This window comes from Puntigrus tetrazona, chromosome 3 (genome assembly GCF_018831695.1).
Source record: "Puntigrus tetrazona isolate hp1 chromosome 3, ASM1883169v1, whole genome shotgun sequence".
NCBI classification, from domain to species: domain Eukaryota; kingdom Metazoa; phylum Chordata; class Actinopteri; order Cypriniformes; family Cyprinidae; genus Puntigrus; species Puntigrus tetrazona.
Window position 1 is genome coordinate 8,601,443 of NC_056701.1, and position 9,611 is coordinate 8,611,053.

At 43.4% G+C, this 9,611-nt stretch overlaps 1 pseudogene; it reads left to right on the forward strand.

Annotated features, from left to right (window-relative positions):
• Window positions 1-6,669: 6,669 nt before the first annotated feature.
• LOC122332902 lies at window positions 6,670-9,080 on the forward strand (annotated as a pseudogene).
• The last annotated feature ends 531 nt before the right edge of the window (window positions 9,081-9,611 follow it).

Sequence of the window (9,611 nt, forward strand, 5' to 3'; positions counted from 1 at the left end):
TAGCTACCGCACGCAGTTACTTACCTCTAAAAAGCTCCTCATACTGGGGCGTGTGCAGTGGCGCTTGTCGTCCACGGCGTCAACTTGCTCGACCTCCTCGGAAGAAGCGAGAGCACAGGTGGAGCGTCTCCCCTGTGGCTGAAGAAGCCGGAGATTCGAGCCGCCACACAGGATCGGCGCCTGATCCTGGCGCGTATTCCCCGACCAGAGAAAGGGCCGAGCCGTCTCCATCTCCTCCATCCAGATCGAGTTGTGATCCCCAAGGATCACGTTACCGCTCCGCCTCGGCGGCTGTGAGTCCCGAATCCCTGGGAACACTGGTGAAGGCTCCCTCCTCAAGAGAGAGCCCTCCGAGGCGGAGTGTTACGCAGCGGTAGCTGCAAACCCTCGCGGGCAATCAATCCCCTCGAGGAGCTGATCAGCGTGCTCCGCTCCCAGGCACGCCACGCCTAAGCTGTGTGTGTCCCCACCCGTGATATATAGTGAGGCAGGAATCAGCACACCACTTGAAGCAACGGGCGGGACAACAATTGGACCTAAAACCCACATATAATAATCTAGAACACAGCCTATCACTTGATGGCTGCTCTATTAATTAACTTCATCATCAGTTTAGGAACCTAGGTGTGCTGTTTGACATAATCTCCTTTGAAAATCATGTTTCTAGCATCTGTAAAACTTCGTTTTTCCATCTTAAAAAATATATATCTAAATTCGACCTATGCTTTCAACCTCTAATGCAGAAATATTAATTCATCGTTTATGACCTCAAAGGTTATAGATTATTGCAATGCTTTATTGGGTGGGTTGTTCTGCACGCAATAAACAAACTTCAGCTAGTCCAAAACGCGGCAGCCAGAGTCCTTACTAGAACTAGGAAGTATGATCATAATATTAGCCAGTTCTGTCAACTTTCACACTGGCTCCTATCAGAACATCAGATAGATTTTAAAATCTTATTAATTACCTATAAAGCCCTGAATGGTTTGGCTCCTCAAACTTGAAGGCGAGCTCTTATCACATTATAGTCCTGCACGTCCGCTCGTTCTCAAAACTCTGGCCATTTGATAATACCTAGAATATCAAAAAGTCAACTGCGGGCGGCAGATCATTTCTATCTAGCACCTAAACTCTGGAACAATCTCCTAACTCTGTTCAGGAAGCAGACACACTCTGCCCAGTTTAAATCTAGATTAAAGACACATCTTTTAACTTAGCCTACACATAACACACCAACCACGCCTTTTATTATTCAAATCCGTTAAAGGATTTTTGGGCTGCACGTACTTAGATTTGCTGGAACCCGAGACACTACTCCTGTCCCGATGTACTTGTGACATCGTAAAAGAATAGCATCTACGCTAATATTAGTCCTGTCTCTTTTCTCAATCTGTTTTCACAGTTTGCTTATCCAGACTAGATGGTGGATCAACTTTTAGAGATTATATTCATCAGAGACCAGAACACCTAGATGCCCGTCGACCAATCACCAGATCCTGATGCTCACACACACACACACACACACACACACTAAGTCATTTACACTACCTGACACAGCTGCGTTTAAAATTGAACTGGAAGTTAAGTGCTGGGCGTCGGTCAGAGGAGAACTGACCCCAACTGAGTCTAGTTTCTCCCAAGGTTTTTTCTCCATTCTGTATGCATGGGGTTTTGTTTCCTTGCAGCTGCTCGCCTCTGGCTTGCTGGCAGTTGAGACGCCAACTTCTAGTGACTATCGTTGAATTGACTACAGAGACCGTCTCTGCATTTAATAAGAAATTGGTCACTCTCGTCATTATCACATCCCTGTCATTATACTGTACAGTGCTTTGATGCAACCTGTGTTGTTAAAGCGCTATATAAATAAAATGATTGATTGATTGATTGATGTCTTTTCTTGAACTTTCTTGCCCCAAGCCCCTCAGCCATGTCTAACAGTTGCAAATAATATAAGCCCCCAAACTGGATTGAACAAACAATATATAGACAGACAATTCACAAAGAGCGCTTGCGAACAGCAGAAAGCTGGCGCCGGCCATGAAGCGTGACTTTATACTTCCTGATCGGTGGCGTCATCACAAATCCATAGCCCAGTGCTCCTCCATTGGACGAATTTCTGCGCACGTGGTTCAGAAGCTGACTCCGCGGCGAAGGCGTTCGAAGCGTTTGTGGCGCCTTCGGGAGATTCCTGAAGAGGAACTTAACCGTTAGCCTGAACCGTTACGATAACGTCATGTCTGGGTTCTCCTGAGACAAATGATCCGTTGTTCAAAACATGAAACAGTATGTTAATGACGTATCATTTATTAAGTGTTTCTCAGAGAGAATCAGGAGTAAGATCTGTCTGCAGAATCTCTGGCTATGTTTAGCACATACAGGCTGCTCAACTTACGAGGAGTACTAAAGAAACATATTCTAAAGTACATGTGCTCAAGTGTATGTTTAGAAAGAAGGTTTATTCAAGCCCTTCCTTTGAGAAGAAAACACTACACTTGTGTCATAAGCTTTCGAATCACTAAAAAGAGTTGTTTGTTCTTTGAATTCCACTACTTTGAGCAAAGTCTAGTAGTGAAGCAATCTTATGAAGTAGTGCAATGTGTTTTGTCATGCACTATTTCTTTTGTCATCAAAAAGTCAGTGGCACAGAATGTGGTATGCACTCACATGCAGTTCATATTAAAATAATTAAAAGGCTAGTTATTAAAACTACTGTAAACCTTTTTTAACATAACAAACCTCTATACCTCTATATCACTTTATCATAAAAGACTCATGCAAGAAAGAGCCTTCATCTTCAGTTAAGTCATGAAAGGCATCCATCACATTTAAAGAGCCCTTATTCTGTGGAGTCCTGAGATGATTGCGGGCCGGTTACACCTGACCAGGTCAGAGCCAGACAGGCGAGGGGCGGTGAAGCTGGTGGATCGGTGGGGGACCATGAAGGTCATCGGGCTGAGGCGAAGTCCGAAGGCCTCGGAGGCTGAGGTGAAGGTGAGGGATTCTCCAGCCCGGAGACTCTGGAGGGCTCGTGATCACACGGATGATGGGCTGAGACCACAGCGGTGGAGGAGGCAGGTATCTGTGAGCCTCCAGGCTATCTGGGCTAAACTCTTCCTTAGGGCGGAGGAACAGGATGACTCTCTGGAGAAGCAGGCTCTAGAGGACACTTTCTAGGAGTGGGCATCGGACGATCGGGAGGCCCTCTGGGCTCACTCAGGACCGCTTACTCAGGACCACTCACTCAGGAACGCTCACCAGGACCCCTCACCAGGACCCCTCATTCAGGACCGCCACTCAGGACTGCTCCACAGACCGCTCACTCAGACTGCTCTACTCAGGACTGCTCACAGACCGGCCAAGCAGGACCGCACACTCAGGACCGCTCCACAGACCGCTCACTCAGGACCGCCACTCAGGACCGCTCACTTAGGACCGCTCCCAAGCAGTGAGGCTCCCAGCACCTGATGTAAGATTCCCTCTAGGTTCCCTGTAAGGTTTCCTCCATGTGTCTAAAGCATGTACAGCTCTCTACGTGACGCTTTGATCGTGCAAGAAAATACCTTTAGTTCCTGGAAGTTCCGCTGTAGGGTCTCAGGTGCTGCGCTGGACCTAGCTGCCATAAGACCCAGCAGTCTCTAAAACAGCTTTCTGACACTGAGTGACTCTCACAGCTGCAGTGAGGATTGACTCGATCCAGCAGATGACATGCGGGCACTGTGGTCCAATCCCACTCCACACCGAGATAAGGTTCTCTGAGCTGCAGAACAGACACTTTTCTTGGTGTTTAGTCTCAACACCAGACGTTTCATGTGAGCGAGGATGACATCTTGATGTCTGGTCACTTCACTTACAGATTGTGCTGAAATCAGCCAGCGCCTATATATTTGAGTCTGGGGATGCCCTGGAGTCTCCAGCGTCCCTGCCAGCGGGACCAGCGCCTCAGAATCTATGTGTCAGCTACAAAGAAAATACATGAACTGTTCATCATCAGATACAATCAAATGAATCTGGAGGTTGATTTGTTTGTGCTGAGAGCGCCAGCTCCTGCTGTCAAAACTGATGCTTTCTTTGATTTGTTGTGTTTTTCTACTTGCGTGTGTTTTCTGAGGTAGCAGCTCACTGAGCTCTCTCAGCCAACGTAGGAAGTCTCTTAATGCGCATGGATTCTTTCTTGAACGTGAATCCTCTCTCGTGAACAGAATGTATGATGACTGCGTCCAAACTCTTCCCACGCTGATCACATTCTTGAAGATCCTCATTAAGTTCTGCATCAGTTACAAAATATCATCACCTGCCCATTAAACCTATGAGACTTTAATGATGCATCATTTAGTTCACTAGTTTTTAAACTGTTCTTAAACATGGTGGAAAATATTTATTTTAACCAAAGAGCACACTACAATCTTTTGCTTTGTATGCTCAGTTACTTCTCCCCCGTAGCATTGGTTTCTTCAATAAAACATCGGTCCAGTTCAAAAGCCTTTGAAAGGAATGAACCAGTGCTAAAATCTTTGTTTGACTCTATACAAAAAGCCTTTGCACCATGACTAGGTGTTTGTTCCAAAGGAGCCTCACACACCGTTCCAAAACAAGATTATTTCAGTATTAGTAACTTTACATGAGGAGCGCCAATCTAATGTTAACCAAGAGAAATGTGTGGTTCTTCAAGTGTCACGGTCTCAGGTACGTCTTCTTCTTAACATGTAAAGACTATGTTTATTTGTGTGGCTCTGTTTTAGCTTCAATTCCCTTGTTCCTGTTTTTCCTTATTTGGTCATGTTCCGTCCTCGTCATTTGATTATTAGTGAATTAGGTTCCACTCCTTTTAGTTTAAAGGCCTGTTCTGTTTAGTCCTGACCGTCTGGTCTTTCTTCAAACTGTTTATTAAATCGACATACTTTTACATCCATCGCTTCCATCTTCTTGTTTCCAGTACGTCTCGTAACACCACAAGTATAGGATACACGTGTTTTATTTATTCTCTTTATGTCTTAATTTGATCAAATCCATCCTCACACACAAACAACATTATTTTAGCGCTGTTTGACATTTCAGAAATTCATCATAAAACTAAAATGCATTCAACCAAACACAGTTTATTTTAAAAGGTCCTTTTCGCTGTAAAATCAGCATGAATCATGTTAAGAAAACCATTTGTGTGCTGTTTACTGTTTCTTTTTACTTTAGTCTCTAGACTTTGGTGTTCGTTTTTGTTTCTGTAATCAATAATGTTTTCTTTAATAAAAAAACTTGCAGCTGGAAATATTGGTTTGTTTAGTGATTGTGTGAGAGAAACATGATTTAGTTTTCTCAGACTCATATAATTAGAAAGTCATCAGAAGTATCGAGTGCTGTACACGCTCAGAGTTTTCAGTGGGCCAAGATTTCTAAAAACCCTTTCTTTGTATTGGTCTTAAGTAATATTCAGATTTTCTGATTTGGGGTTTTGATTAGTTGTCAGTTATAATCATCAAAATGAAAAGAAAGGAAACATATCAGTCTGTGTGTAATGAATGAATATAATATACCAGTTTCACTTTTTGCATGGGATTAATGAAATCAATTTGTGGTGATATTCTAATTATATGACCAGCGTCTGACCAACATTGGCTATTCATCCACTGAAAATGCTAATATTTAACAGTCAGGACAAAGAGCTTCTTATACATCCTTGAAAATGACTCTCAAAGAAACCTTTATTAGGATCTAAAAACATATTGTGACATCTTTAATACTTCTGGAGTCACAGGCACCAAACCTTTGAAATTAAGAATATTTCTGGCACACAGACCGGTTCAGACGGAAGAAAAAAGATTCAAGATTCAATTTGTTCTTCAGAGAAGAAATCATATTTATTTACTTTGTAAAGTAACCTAAATTAGGCTTTTGATCACTGAAGCTGTGTCCAGTTTATTAATGTCCTGAAACCTCAGTATCTCTGGAACTGAATTATAGGAGGCTTTAAAATAACAGAGAGCGTGTACATCTTATTACTGAAGAACACAATCATCTCTTTCTTTCTCTTCAGTGAACCCCAGATCTCGATCGATATCAAGGCTACAGATGCAAACACCAACCATAGACGTCCTTTGTCAGCAGTCTATTATTCTAATTACAAACAAATGCCATGTTTGTTTTACGTATTTGAAAAAGAGAAAAGAGCAGCAAACATTAATCTAAAGTTATTAAACAAAACCCTTCACTATTATTTCATTTTTCTTATAGTCCGTGTCTGATTTTATTGAATTTATTGAAATAGATTTGCATTTCTACATCTTGGATGGCCGTTTTTCACACATTTGTCCCTTACTGTTTGAATCCCTGTAATAGAGAAACTAATATTAAACAATATAATTATTGATTGAATAAACATTTATAAACGCATTCTGCCAGAACCGGTTTGTATTCTGTTATTGTTGACTGACTTTAGGTTTGGGTTTGTTTCGTGTCCATCATGAGATGAATATATATGTGTTAACTGGATTTTTGGACACATGATTTTTTGTCCAGATTTCACTTGATTATTCTGCTATTGTTTTTCTACGATAAAATCAGTATAATTCTGGTTGAGCCCTAGATGTCTAGGTATTTGTGCTGGGAAACACTGACCAAGAAAATCATGTCTTCGAGTGTGAATATATAGAATGTGAAGGTGATTTGAAGTGAAACTAATGAATAAAAGGTCGGGTCTGGACGAGGTTTGATGGGAGGAGCTGAGCGAGAGAATAAGAGAGATGGATCAGCTGCACACAGACTCATCAGAAATGGATCTGGACACAGTGTTCATCACGCTTCTGCTCTCAGGTACGCACTCATCCCTGGCTCCAGCAGGATTCTTACTGTTTCTGTAATAAAAGTATTTATAGTGCTGTACCTTGTCCTCCGCAGCCGTCTTCAGCTCGTCTTCTCCTCGTCAGTTTGAGTTTGTTGAGACGATGATGACCTGCTCCGAGGCTCAGAGATTCTGTCGTGAGAACTACGGAGACCTGGCCTCTCTGGACAGCAGCGCTGAAGTGAGCGAGCTGCTGAAGAGCGTGAGCGGACCGGTCTCCCGAGTCTGGATCGGGCTGATGGACACCTTCAGGAGTCAGTGGAAGTGGTCTCTGGGGGACCCTGCGTTCTACACGGCTCACGATTCAACGTTTCGCAGCTGGGCGTCGAACAGCAGTCAGTATGAGTGTGCTTCTATCGAGTCCGGATGGGCTGTGGCGTGACGACCCTGTACCAACCTGAGGTCCTTCGTCTGCTTCGACGGTGAGCCACACGCGTCTCTCAACAACACTCTAGTTAGTCATCGGATTGACTAAAACTAATCAGAGACCTCACTGATCTGAGCTCATGCAAAGTTTTTAAGTCAACGTTGCAAAATCATCTCTCTTTATCAGTTTCAACTATTTTTATCACAAGATGTTGTTTTATTAGCGAGGTTCGGGAGAGATGCCTCCGCCAGCGAGACAGACCGCACTGCAAATTAGCTTTTAAACAAAAAGGCAGGTCGTTTCCTGCTTAAATGTCATCTTGTAACTATATCCCAAAACTGTGGAGAATTAATTACCTTATTTCTTTATTTCTTTCCTGTATTCTAAATTGCATTGTACTCAAATAGATAAAGATTGTTTCTCAAGAAAATTAGTTCAACAGCGTACTTAAACTAACAAAACAAATGAACTGTTACCATAATAAACTAGCATAATAAACTATTATAGAACAATTGCAACTAGAAACCTAATGGGTGATGGGAATTGAAGTCCAGAGTGACATACAATCAAGACTCAATGAGGAGGTGAGTGACGTTCATGACAAATACCTTTAAAGAATCTTTGGTCACACTTTGTTTTGGGTCCAACTCTCACTATTGACAAACAATTAACTATAACCTTTAGTTAGAGTAGAATCAGGCATATAGAATATGGTCTATAATATTTTAATAAACATACAAATGTTAGTAATAGGCCTGCTAACGAGCAACTAGTTCATTTGTACCTACACTGAAGTGTTAACGGATTGTTGCTTTGTCTTTTTGCATAACATCAGTTTTATAAAATGTTTGTTACATTGCATTTATAATGTTAAGTTGTGGGATGCTTATTTGGCATGGTGCGTAAAATTTTTGGTAAACAAAGGCTGAACATGAAGGTCTGTAGATGTTCTGTCACGCAGACAGCGGAGGACTGGTCCTGGTTCAGCAGGGGATGAGCTGGAGAAACGCTCAGATCTACTGCAGAGCAAATCACATGGACCTGAGCAGCGTGAGGAACCTGAGCGAGAACCAGCAGATTCAGCAGCTCCTGAACACCACAGGAGTCTCTGCCGTCTGGATCGGGCTGTTCAGAGACTCATGGGAGTGGTCCGATAAGAGCAGATCTTCCTTTAGAAACTGGGCAGCCACTGAACCACAAGGCAACGAGAACGCCACGGTGCTTGTGGTCAGTGGATCATTAATGGGTCAGTGGGAAGACTGGCCGTGTGACAAACTATTTACCTTCGTCTGTCGTGAAGGTGAGTCGATGCTTGGACTCGCTTGTGTAACACCAGAGAACGTCATCAGGTAAAATGTCGAATGTCTCTTTCAGATGAGTTCGTCCTCATCAAGCAGAATCTGAGCTGGGGCGAAGCCATGACGTACTGCAGACAGAACCACCGGGAGCTGGTGTCTGTTCCCAGCGCTCAGACGGAGCGGCGGGTGATGAGCGCGGCCAGAAGAGCCTCGACGCCGGCCGTCTGGATGGGTCTGCATCACTACTGCAGCATGAACATGTGGCTCTGGCTGCGTGGAGAGGTGCTCTGCTATCAGAGCTGGGCCCCTGGGAACGGCTCCGGGCCCCAGGACTGCAGCCAGCGGAGAGTCGGAGCCATTCTGTCGTCCGGAGACCAGCGCTGGGTCAGTCTTCCTCCCACGACCAGACTCAACTTCATCTGCACCAACTCCGAGCCCTGACTGACACGCCACGAATCATTCCTTCAACCACTTCCTGTATGCAGCACTATTAGGTGGTAAAGATACTTTTTTGTAAAATTATATTAGTGAAATTTCACCGATATCTCACACACTTTTGGGGAATTAAATTATGTAAAACAAATTATGTCGACTGATGAATCATTTCAACATTCAAACTTTTGAATTTGTTCACAATTACTTATTATTGAGCAGACTGATGATTAGATACAATATGGTTTTAGTCATGATTCCAAATGGGCCACAGTTTTTTTTTCTGCTAAAGCTGCCATGTTTATTCAGAGATTCAATCCGCTCCTAGTTCTGTTAGTTGAGTCAAACTGTCATGAACCCATTATTCTCCCTCTCAAGGTGTTCACACCAGACGTGAATGAAGCGTTAAGTGCAAGTGATTTAGATGCAAAGATGTGATCAGATATCCTGCGTACGATTCGTGTTGGAAAATCTTTGGCCTTAAAATTTGCACCGCATTAACCATTCGTGAGCTGGCTCTAGTAGTGACGTGTTCAAGCGTGTTCAAGCGAGGTTTGATCCTGCACGTTTGGTGTGGACACACGGTCACACATCTCCTGTCAGCACTGAATACACACACACTGTCTCCAATCACATGCCTGGGATATTCTTTAGTCTCGCCGAGGTTTTGACCCGCCTGTAT